Genomic DNA, 13460 nt, shown 5'->3' on the forward strand with positions numbered 1-13460 from the left:
CTAACTTTCCCAGTTTGGGATTAACAAGTTGTGTTCTGACTCAGTGCTGACTTGGTTTGCGCCTCCACTTTATTGTGTTGTTTTTTTCCCCTTAACCTGAATTTTATTGCTTGAGCTAATTTACATAATATAACATAATAAATATCACGCAGTAAGACTGGGAAATTTTTGTGCTGCTTTGGATAGGGGCCTCATTGTTAGCTAATTGAGCTTTAAACTTTGTTTCATGGGAAATTAACAGAAAAAAAGAGGTATAGATTCTATAGAGTCACGATTTAGCCAATATGATAACTATACCTGATATATCTAAATTATTAGCCTCATGCCAGAAGGCAGACACGTTAATGTGTGGGCATCATTAAATATGCCAGCTAATTACAAATACACATTCTATTATTAGTAATAAAGACTGAAGATTAAGTCAAGTTAATTGGTGTTCGCTCCACTATGGATTTCTGATTATCATAGCTTCACCCTCAAGTAATTGTACCCTGCAAACTAAATCCCTTTGTTGATAACATTGTTGAAATTGGGTTAACTAAAGTCAGACTGATACAGGTTGCTACTGTGCATCTTCCACTCTCCATCAAACCCATTTTCCTATGGTGGTCAGTGCACATTGTTTGAATCCCCTGCATTAATTAATTCTGCACTGTCTGTATGTTTTGTAATTGTTTCAGGCAAAACAATTACATTTGCACGCACAGTGGATGTACCTTGGTCAGTATACAATTTTAGATTTTTCGCCTCATACCACAGAATGCAGCAACCCTCTTCTTAATGGATTATTGTATGTAAAATCGGACCTTTTAAATCTACTTTAAAACATTTAAAAATTAAATAAACCTTATTGGATTATTTTGCCTCCAATAAAGATTATTTGTTTCTTCATTTGGATCAAGTACAAGGCACTGTTTTATTATTACAGAGAAAAATTAAATCATTTTGAAAAATTCAATTATTTGGTTAAAATCATGGGCACTGCCCAATGAGGCAGGTTGAGAAACTTGCCTCAGGCAGAAGCGCTTCCCTGCTTACCAGGGGCAGCAAAAATGCTACTCCTGGTAACTTTAAGATCTGAATTTCTTGTTTTCAACCCATTGGAAAACCACACCTGGTTAGGGTGAGAAGGGCTAAAATGAGTCAAAAAGCCCTTCACTAGCATTTTACATGCAAAGTGAAGCCTTCTGAAATCAGAAGGTATTTATTTGTCTCATGCTGTACACACAGCACTGCCTAGATACCAAAATAAGAGTTTTGATTTTCCCATAAGGCATCATGGGTGGAGACATGCTAATCACTCCTTTATGTCCCTTTGGCCAACTATGCATCCAGAACTGCTGGTTATAGCACAGATACAGCCTAAAGGTTCAGAGCCATATATCTTGTTAGATCTCATCAGTGCAAGGTATTGGAACATGGCTTCTGAGGGGTAGGACTTGGAGAGTAGCGTATTGGAAAACTGAAACTGGAAATTCTGCTTTTATGGTGCAGAGAGCACAGAAGGGGAAGCAGAAGGAAAAGGCGCCCAGGACGGCAAATTGGGCAGGATTGCACCTGATTAAAATGGAGTATATGGTAACTGGCCTTCTTGTAATTTGGAGCTTTCTGGATAATGGGTTTTCAGATAAAGTATCCTATACCTGTTATTTTGAATTGACAGGTGTTTTTCTATTTGGCATGTGAAACAGCATTTCCCTGTCCTGTTTGCTTGTCAGTTGATGCCTGCTCGTTGATCTGCTGTTTTAACAAAAGCCCGACTAATTAAGGCTCAGGTACAGTGTTGTCAAAGGCATTCTAGAGAAAGGGTATTTGGAATCTGAGTATTATTATCTAAAGTAAAAGGTAATGTATCATCTCAATGTGCTTTTCTTTTGAAAATGTTTTTTTTGCCATTACAGTTATTACTGTTTAAGCAAAAAAAAAAAAAAACAATATACACCTATCCCTAAATATGCCATTTGCTTCTTCAAGGTGTCCCACCAGGTGTAGTCAACATTGTGTTTGGAACAGCTCAGAGAGCCGGAGAAGCTCTTGTCTGCCACCCTGATGTTCCCATCATCTCATTTACTGGCAGTACAATTACAGCACAGCACATAATTGAGAAATGTGCTCCTCACTGCAAAAAATTGTCTTTGGAGCTTGGAGGAAATAATTCAGCATTCATATTTGAATATGCAATCTAGAAGAATGCATTAATACATTAATGCCTGGTCAAGTTTCTCCAATCAGGTAAATGTCATTGTTTTTCCAATGATTATGAGCTGGATTCTTTTAATAAATAAAGCAGATACTATGATCAGTAATTGCTGTATAATGAAGAGGTTAGTTAACACTTTACCATTTCTGCAAAGTGGTTCCCACTTCTTCAGTTGGTAAGAAGCAATTTATTAAATGTGTATCTTGGTATTTTTTTACTGAATTATTTTAGGAGATGTTGGTTTAATCTCAAGTCATTTGAAGAAGAGCTGGCATTGATCCTTCACTGCACAGTTTAACCACATCACTATGTTTTATATTTAAATTGAATTGATCTTTAAATAATCTCAACTATATCATTCTGAAAGTAATATTAAGGTGAACTTCCTGCCTACTTTTAATTCTGGGAACACAACTTTGAGGAAAGTACCTATGTATGTATACACACCAATATGCTTAGTGTGCCACCTACCAAGTAAGAATGATATAAAACATTTCCTTCCTTTTAAAAATGAATTTATATTGTTGTGCATGATTAAATGATGCACTGCATTTTTCTATTAATTAAGATATCCTTTGGTTCCCCTGTCTTTTTCTTGACTATCTCTTTGCCAATCAATGCAGAAGGTGGCACATGGTAAATTATATAATCTAGAGCGATAGGAAACTGCAGCAAATAGCCCAAGGCAAACATAGTAGCATAGTAAAATAGTAAGTTAGGTTGAAAAAAGACACACCAATCAAGTTCAACCTTTTAAGTCTTTATATAACCTGCCTAACTGCTAGTTGAAAAGGGGGGAAAAATTCCTTCCTGACTCCAAGATGCCAATCTGAATAGTCCCTGGATCAACTTGTACTATGAGCTATCTTACATAACCTGTATTGCCTCCCTTACTAAAAAGCCATCCAACCCCTTCTTAAAATTATCAAATGTATCTGTCTGTATGACTGATTCAGGGAGAGAATTCCACATCTTCACAGCTCTCACTGAAAAAAAACCCCTTCTGAATATTTAGGCGGAACCTCCTTTCTTCTAATCAGAATGGGTGACCTTGTGTCAGTTGGAAAGACCTACTGGTAAATAAAGCATTAGAGAGATTATTATATGATTTCTTTATATTTGTAACAAATAAAAAAAACAAACAAATACAAAAAGTATTGTAGAAGTGATACCTATATTGACTAACAATAAAAATACATGGCAAGCTTTCGGGGCACAAGCTCCCTTCGTCAGCCTAGGTATAGCTTCTACAATACTTTTTGTATTTGTTTGTTTTTTTATTTGTTATTTTTGCTACTGGTTAACACTGTACCACTGTTTTTGTTTTGTGCTTATATATGTATAAATAGTAAATCATATAACCACTTAAGCGCCTCTTCTCCAGCGTAAACAGCCCCAACTTGGTCAGTCTTTCCTTTTACCAGTTTAGTTGCCCTTCTCTGCACCTCTCTAATTCAATAAATATCTTGTTTCAGCACTGGAGACCAAACCTGTATGGCATATTCTAGATGGGACCTTACCAGTGCTTTCAACAGTGAAAGAATAACCCCCTTCTCCTTCGTATCTATGCCCCTTTTTATATATGCTATAACATGCTGAAAGTTAACTTAAAGGTGAACCATCCCTTTAACAATTTCAAATGTCTGGCACTGGAATATGCTCTTCTACAATAGTATATAAACTGTCATTCAAACAACAAATAATCCTCTTTATGTCTTTTAAAACCTAACTTTTAATGTCATTCCTAAATTTAATCTCCACTACTAATTTGCAGTATGTATCTGTCAAATTGTTTAAATAAATCACAGATCCTTTATATTTAATTTATTTTTAATTCACACATTAATATCTGGTACTGTATGTTATAGTTGATATAGGCTGAAACAGGCAATATGTTAAATTTGATTGCTTAAAGAGGACAGTTTTCTCAAATTCTCCAGTTCTTACCATAATAACAATGCACTACTATTTTGAAGCTGACTAAAATGTCAGGAAGTATAACCTCTCTCATTCCTTAGACATTGCCAGGGCCAGAACAAGGGGTAGGTAGAGTAGGCATCTGCCGGGGATGCAATCATTGGGGGTGCACTTCTCAGGGGAAAAAAATATTTTTTTATTTATTTTTACACATGGGTATGTTTTGGCCTTTAATAACATCAGTATCCTTCATAAAACTGCCTGCCCCAACCCGCTCTCACTTTTGTTTTGGCCTAAATTGAAGGTGCTCCCCACCCTTAACCCTTTCCCTGCCAGCCATTTTGTCCTAGATGCGAACATCTACTGCCAAGCAGTTTTTAGACATGTTGTACTCTTTCACTTTAAGGGCCTTTCCTGGGGCGGTCTTTTACCTAGGAAAACAGCATATTGTTTTTTTTTCAGGACAACCTGAACTTTCAAAATATGTAATTCTACTTATATAGGTTTCTAAGTGTCTAATAAAATGAAAAAAATCATGTTTCACAAAGGTCTATGTCTACTGAAGGCGGCAATACCAAATATATATAGTTTTATGGAGATTTCTCACTTGTGTAGATCAAAATCTACAAGCAGTACACTACCAAATTTCCAAAGCATCGCTCGCCAAACGGCTTACTTCTCATTTCAAGGCCAAACATTCCACAAACAGTAGGTTTACCCTACAAAACTACCCATTATTAGAAAGAACAGATTCTGATGAATCAAAAATGGGTAAATATATCTATGTACTCCAAACTACCAAGTTGCAATTCTTTCCTAGATTTATAATGTTTTCTATAAATTGGTGAATTTTTGGAAAAATGACATCAAAGCTTCCACTCTACAGCATCATATCTTCCACACATCATTGGGTATCAATGTAAACCCCAAATATGAAAGCCTGGGGTCCACTGAGCAGTGCCCAATATGTATAGGTTTACCTAAACATGTGGTATATAGAGGCCCTAAAATATAGAAACCCCATTTGAGCTATTGGTTCTGTAATTTCAGATACTGCAAAATCAACACATTTAAATAGTTTTGGGGGGGTAAAGTTAGAAAAAAGTACGTTCACCCCAGAAAACCATATATTTCTGGAAAGTACATGTTCCCCCAAATCCGAATTGGGTATGCATGTCTTTCTACTCCAAAGCACCAAGCCGCAAATCATTCCTAAATTTGGTGATTTTGGTGTCATTTCCAAAAATCACCTCAAAATTTCCACCCTGCAGCATTGTATTTACCACATACTTTTAGGTATCAAGAGAAATCACCCCAAATATGAAAACCTGGGGTCCTCTGAACAGTTTGATACCCGATATGTATAGGTGTACCCAAGCACGTGGCATATAGGGGCCCCAAAAGGAAGACCCCCATATGGTCTGTCATTTCAGGTACTGCAAAATCAACACATTTACATAGTTTGGGGGGGGGGGTCAAAGGTAAAAAAAAGTAAGTTCACCCCAGAAAACCATATATTTTCGGAAAGTACACATTCCTGTGAATCCAAATTGGGTAGACATGTCTTTGTACTCCAAAGTACCAAGCCGCAAACCATTCCTAAATTTGGTGATTTTGGTGACATTTCCAAAAATCACCTCAAAATTTCCACCCTGCAGCATAGTATTTCCCACATAATATTAGGTATCAAGATAAATTACCCCAAATATAAAAGCCTAGGGTCCTCTGAACAGTTTGATGCCCAATATGTATAGGTGTACCTATGCATGTGGCAAAAAGGGGCCCCAATTTTTCAGGTACTGCAAAATCAACACATTTACATAGTTTTGGGGGGTCAAAGGTAGGAAAAAGTAAGTTCACCCCAGAAAATCATATATTTTCGGAAAGTACACATTCCTGCGAATCCAAATTGGGTATGCATTACTTTCTACTCCATAGTACCAATTTACAAGCCTTTCCTAAATTTGGCGATAAAAGCAACGGTTTTTCATTTCTGAAAATCGCCTAAAAATATTGCAATTGGCCGCATTTATTTCACCCAATTTCTTACATACAATTGTAAAACATCATAAATATTGATGCCAATTGTCTAATGAACAGTTTGATGCCAAATATGCATTGATATACCAAGGCAGCTGGCATGTACGGACCCCAAATGAAAATAGTGCATATGAGTTTTCTCCTCTGCCGATTCACCGTCTGTGAACATAGACCCTTGACTTCATATTATGTGCCTCAAGACCCTCCTAACAGCAAAGACCCCCCAAAACCATATATTTTTGTAAAATACACATTCTGACGAATCCAACAAAGATAAAGACATCTTTCTACACCAAACTACCAAACTGCAACCTCCACATAGAGGTTTTTACAAAATTTCTGAAAATCGCCTAAAAATATTGCAGTTTGCCGCTTTTATCACACACAATGTTTTACGTACAAAGAAAAATCACCCTAAATATGGACGTCAGAGGTCTACTGAATAGTTACCAAAGTATGTGGTACGTACTGACCCCAAATGAAAAACATACGTACATATGAATTTTCACGCTGGCCAATTCAGCTGCTGAAAAGAGAGCCCCGACTGTGCTCTATGTGCAGTGAAACCCAAAATGTGTAAAAAAAAAAAAAACCTAGAAACTCATATATTTTTGGAAAGTACATATTCTGACAGATCAACTAAGTAAAATATATCTTTCTATACCAAAGCACCAAACAGCAAAACTATACTAAAGATACAGAATATTAAATAAAAAAATGCGACAATGATAAAATTACAGCAAATAAATATAATTACGCAGGTGTATATACTTGCAAAGGTGTGTGTATATATATATATATATATATATATATATATATATATATATATATATATATATATATGTGAGTATATGTGTGGATATATGGGTGTACAAATGGGTGTAAAAAATATTATAAATATATAATATAGTGGGGGAAAGAAGTGAGAAATTGAAAAAAGTAAAAAAAAAAAAATAAAGACAAGTTTGATAAAAACAAACCTGCAATAAAGTAAATCTTGTACCTGGGGATAGGCAAAGTCTCTCCCTCTCGAACACAACTGGAGGTCCGCAGCAGGAAGGCTCCCAGGCAGATAAGCACCAGCAGAGAAGAAGGGGGCAGTGCTTGGAGGCAGGATCTTTTACCAAAGAAGCAGCCACATGTCAGCTGAAGTTGGTGATGCTTTGGGTCACGTGGGGGAGTGATCGGTGGGGCCAGCAGATGACTGAGGACCTGGAGCTCGTTGTCTAGAGGGTTGCCAAGTGATCTGCGGCTTTTCCCGGCAGCGCAAGCCGCAGATCACTAAAGATATGGAAATTGGCCTGAAACCTGACACGGTAAGTGTGTGGGTAGTCGGCGCATCTTGGGGTCGGGTGGGAGGGTCAATAAGTGGGGCCAGCAGGGGGTCGAGGACCTGGTGCTCGTTGCCTAGGGGGTTGCCAAGTGAACTGTGGCTGTTTCCCTGCAGATCACAGAAGAAACCAGGAAATGTCAAACAACATGCAAGGTACGTGTTTGGCAGTCTGAGCCTTTGCCTGCCAGAAGGTACAGCGTACGTGCTTGGCTGTCAAAGGGTTAATGTGCACTTGGAGCCTTCCATAACGTGCTGCCGCACATGCACTGTAGGTTCGGCACTTCCATATACATTGGACGTCATATGGGCAGAAGAGAGAACCTGTGCGCTGGAGTACTTTGCGGCTCTCACTGAAGACACAGAAGACCTGCTGGGCTTTTTAATACTGTGATTCTTGTCGCTTCCTTGCTGCTGGCTGCTGGCACAGGTACAGATGGGGGCCTTGGTTGGGGGCAATATTGATGCTGCTGGCTAAATAGGCAATGGCTGCTGGCACAGGTACAGATGGGGGCAATTTTTGGGGTAATATTTATGGCTTATGGGCAATGGCTGCTGGCACAGGTACAGATGGGGGGTTTGGGCCCCTTCGGGGAATATTTATGGCTAATAGGCAATGGCAGCTGGCACAAGTATGTATGGGGGGTTTGGGGGCAATATTGATGGCTAATGGGAAAAGGCTGCTGGCACAGGTGCAGATGGAGGGCTTGGACCTTGGGGGCAATATTGTGGGCAATATTGATGGCTAATGGGCAATGGCACAGGTACAGATGGGGGGTTTGGGCCCCTTTGGGGCAATATTTATGGCTAATTGGCAATGGTTGCTGGCACAAGTAAGAATGGGGGACTTGGGACAATATTAATGGCTAATGGGCAATGGCTGCTGGCACAGGTACAGATGGGAGCTTTGGGCAATATTGATGGCTAATGGGCAATGGCTGCTGGCACAGGTATAGATGGGGGCAATATTTATGGCTTGTTGTGGATATGTTAAAATGTGATTTAATGTGTTGTAGGCTTTCTTTATTAAAAAAAATGTGTAATGGTAAGGTGGGAAATGGTAATGCAGGATGGGGGGGGTATTGCTGATTGAAGCCCTTGTTTAGGGTGCCAAACTACCTTGGCCCGGCCCTGAACATTGCCATAGGTTATGCGCCTCGGCTTCTGTATTATGTAAGGGCCAACCATTTTCATTTTAACAAGGGGTCCTTAACCCTTTGGGCCAAGAATAACACATCTTAAAATTCCATTATTCAAACAAACTCTTTTGCAGTGTTAGCCCTTGTAAAACCTGTCATACATAGTTTTCAGTGTATAGCCTTCACAATCCTCCTGATGAATCAGTGCCAGTTATATAAATAAAGAAAATCAGGGACTTCCGGGGGACATGCCGAAGATGATGGCTGCATCTTAACAGCGCTCCGCTCTAAGTTAGAAATTTCTTGTGGAAAGCCTGCACACTGCAACATCAATCCGAGTAACCACAGCAGCGGAATACCTGGGGGCAAACTGGGACTTGCGAACTCCCGACTCACTCCACGCATCTAAGTATCTCAGTCACGGGAAGGTGGTTTTGTCCACGCACCCGGACTGGCTAATTGCATTTACACCTGTGCACTCATTAGTGAAAGGCATGGCAAGACTAGTGGGCCTCAAACTATAAAATGGGGCAAAGCATTTAATACCTGGTCACGGAAATATTAATAAATACCTTAATAAAACCTCTACACAATAAACTGAATTCACCTATGACTACGTGTGGAAACACACGAAACGCGTAAGGTGTTACCTGTTGTGGAATAAAGATTTCTTATTTGATCTTACACTGCATCCGATGAGTTACTGCAGTGCATGCTTAATAAAACCTCTACCCAATAAACTGAATACCGTTTACCTCACCCCACCAAAGCCTGGGAATATATGTTAAACAGTACAGCCTCTTAGTGGGGACGCATTGCTCAAAACAAAAGGAGGTGTTGACAGATAACAAATAACAAATCATGGGAAGGTGGTTTGAAAACAGTGATAAATACCACATGAGATCACAAACTCAGATTACTCTGCTCAGAATACTCTACACAATAAAAGATTCACTGACATACGGCCTGTACAAGTAACGCATTTATAAAATTCAGCCCAGCATAAAAGTGGTAATAGCAGAAGCTCGAACAATAACCACAAGAGGGCACCAAAGGCTAAAACATGAATCTCACCTAACTGAGCATAGTATTTTTGAACCAAAGACCTCCAACCTGTTTACTTCAAAACAACAAATACCTGATAATCCGAGTAAAGAAAACAACAACTAACTTTATACAGACAGGGTTTATAACTCTTTCTTAAAGACAATGTAAATAAAGAACTAAAAACAACACACAACCCCACAACCTAAAAATGACATAAAAGAAATCAAAAGAGAAACTCCCACTGGAAATATGTTCAATTGAATGAAACTTACCTCAAACAGGTTACACACTTCAACTTTCTGGAATTTCGACATTGGTCCAAATTCTGGGCCCCTTGCTAGACCAAAAACTGGCCAGCATCAAGGAATCGGTCTCTGAAATTGAGCAGAAGACCAATCAATCTCAAAGACTGACCCAAGCTGAAGATAGAATATCTACTTTGGAAGATGATTTGGCTACAGCACAATCTACCACTGACCTTCAACAAAAAGAAATATCTATTCTATCAGACAAGGTAGAAGACTTAGAAAACTGTAGTTGGAGAAATAATCTGAGATTAGTGGGAATTCATGAATCAGTCAAAAACTAAAGACCTGGAAAAACTCATACATGAATGGTTACCCAAAGCCCTCAACATAGATGAACAATATCTCCCTTTCCTAGTGGAAAGGTTCCACAGAATTGGACCACCGCCCACCAAAGAAGTACAAGACAAGTCATATTCAAGCTCCTGAACTTTACTGATAAAACCAGATTACTGGATGCATACAGAATGAAAAGGAAACTCAACTATGATGGACACTAAATTTTACTTTTCCAAGATTACTCATAGCATCAGTAACAGCAAAATGAAGAGAATTTGCATCTGTATGCAAAAAGCTCTATGATATAAATTCTCCTTACTGTTTCCAGCAAAACTGAAAATAATTGAAAAAGAAACCAACAAGATACGTATTTTTGAGGATCACAAACAAGCATCCAGCTACATAGAGTCCAGATCACAAACATGAGGATGTTGAGAAATCCCTTACAAATAACTAAAGTTAAGCATACTCTACCCTAAGAATACTGCTTCACTGGAGAAACTATTTTGGGGAACTACCACCTGAAAACCCCAAACGGAATCCATCAAAATTAACCTTTACAGGACTCTTCCTAAGAACCATACACCTCAACACCACATTGGATTTACAAATGGTCTCAAATGATAAACTCCCTAGCTCAAACAATTAACCATATGTGACTAACTTACATAGACTTGGATGGGTTTCTAATATGGCTTACCTCACCAAGAGACCACTAAATGACATACTCGATTTGTCTATGGCTCGGCTAGTTGATGGGACCTCGCTAAACTTTTTACGGATCATTGACACTGATCACTAACAAACCATAAAGTCTTGTGAAATGATAATAGAATGCTTAACTTTACTGTTTTATTATATGTATTTCCCTTCTTCTCTTATTACGAGACCGGTTTATTGAAATACTTTATTTGAATATTCAATTGAATGTCTAGTTTATTATGACAACTCACTTAAATCCTAAATAACCAGTGAGGTTGTGTTTGAAAACGAATGGTTATTAATACTATACCACAGAAAACTTTTTTTTTTTTATTGTACATAGTTACATTCGTTTTACTTTGTCAAGTGACCAAGACAGAAATCTATACAGATCATTTAACATGGTACCTCTATCACCATTTCTATAGCAAAAGTTGCCACAGGATGACATCTGCTCGCTGGGACAGAATACTCAATCCCAAAAATACAAAAATTAACCCATGTAATCCCCAAAAAGGGAATAGGTTAATATTGTCAAAATGGGTGAACCTATAGTAAAATTACCCCAAAACAAACAACCCAAAAACCTCAAACTACTTTCATGGAATGTAGACGGTTTAAAAAGACTTTTTAAAAAGAGAAAATGCCCATTTTGTCCTCACATTGGCGTAACACTGATAAAACAATACTCAGAGATACTTGGATACAGGAACAAATAGCCGCATCATACACCACCAAATCTAGAGGTGTAGCAATTTTATTAAATAAATCCCTAAATGGTTCAATAACCAAAACATACAAAGACAAAAACGGTCGCTACTTGATTGTAGGTATAGAGATACAAGATACAAAATACACCATTGTGAATGTATATGCACCAAATGCTGACAACAATCTTTTCTTTACAGAATTAATGCAAAGGATTGACTCCTGGGGGCCGACAAACCTAATAATGGTAGGAGATATCAATACAGTATGGGACTGCTTCATGGACAGATCGGATGCCACATCTAGATATCCGAATAGACGGATCACACTATTCCACACATTATGTGAGTTTTTACACTTACAAGATACATACAGATTTACACAACCTGATACTAAGGACTATACCTTTTACTCAGGAGTATATAGAACACACTCAAGGCTTGACTACTTTTTCTAGCCGAATCCCAATTATCTAACATAATGACATCTACAATAAGTAACATAAACATAATATAAATAATAATATGGACTTCCAAACTTATCTTATACAACAATGGGCAAATTACCTAAATGATAATATGCAACATTGGGATGACCAAAATCTATTGTGGGCTGCTTCCAAGCATGTCTTGAGAGGGCATATCACAGCCTATCTAATGAAATAAAAAAGATGCTTTAAAGACTAATACACACTCCTACATAAAGCCTTCAAACTTACAAACTCAGAAGAAGACAGAATAAAATACACAGACACAAAAAATGGACTACTTTGTTACATAATTGCGCACAATAAAAGATATCCAATATGAAAAACAAATTTTATGCTATGAAAATACAACTAGACCTTTATATAAGGAACCAAGTTAATAAGAGCTTCTGTCCAAAGCCACATCAGCCACATAAGATATTATTACTGCTGCATATAATTCAGCAATATTCAGCCTTTCTGTGTATCAGCTAAATCAAAATACAAACAGTTTCTACTTTCCACTACTGAAACTGAAAGTGAAAGTAAAATGTAAAAATTAAAATTTCCCAGTTTTGACATGTCTGATGCAAATAATCTAGCACAGAACTGAAAAAAAAATCCCTACTTCATTTTGAAAATCTCATGGAGGCTGTGGCTACATTATAAATGAGGACAAAAGAAAGAAAGCCCTTTTACTTCATTATGCTGGCTCTGCAGTATATGATATTTATTGCACCCTGCCTAATGACAGCACTGACACTTACACTAAATGCTCCAAAGCTCTCTCTGACTACTTCAGCCCTAAACCAAATGTCAGATATGTAAGATACAAATTTAGAATTGCTAAACAACTACCCCATGAGACTATGAATGCATTTGTCACACGATTAAGAGAATTAGTTCAAAGCTGTTCTTTTACTGATGTTGATGATGAAATTACAACACAAGTTATTGTATCATTCACTTCTTCAAAGATAAGACGCAAAGCATTACAGGTTGATTGTACCTTGCAAGACCTACTCAAAATGGCTCATGCTCTTGAGATCCCAGAGCAACAAGCCACCACAGGTGTGTCACCTTGAATACACTAGCAAAACCCACGAAGGGACAGATTCACTAAAGAAATGCTACTGCTGTGGAAAAAACTTTCCTCACAAAGGTGCATGTCCTGCTATGGGTCAGACATGTACTAAATCTGGAAAAATGAATCACTTTGCTTCAGTATGTCGTTCTGCCCCCACAGCATATCAATATACATCAGGCACACACAAGCCAGCTCAGATCAAATACATACAACCAAATTCAGAAGATAATCCACCACCAA

The 13460-nt window shown here is 38.0% G+C and overlaps 1 pseudogene; it reads left to right on the plus strand.

Moving 5' to 3' along the window:
* Positions 1-1958: 1958 nt before the first annotated feature.
* LOC121394103 overlaps positions 1959-13460 on the plus strand; it is a 41549-nt pseudogene continuing 30047 nt past the window's right edge.

This window comes from Xenopus laevis, chromosome 5S (genome assembly GCF_017654675.1).
Source record: "Xenopus laevis strain J_2021 chromosome 5S, Xenopus_laevis_v10.1, whole genome shotgun sequence".
NCBI classification, from domain to species: domain Eukaryota; kingdom Metazoa; phylum Chordata; class Amphibia; order Anura; family Pipidae; genus Xenopus; species Xenopus laevis.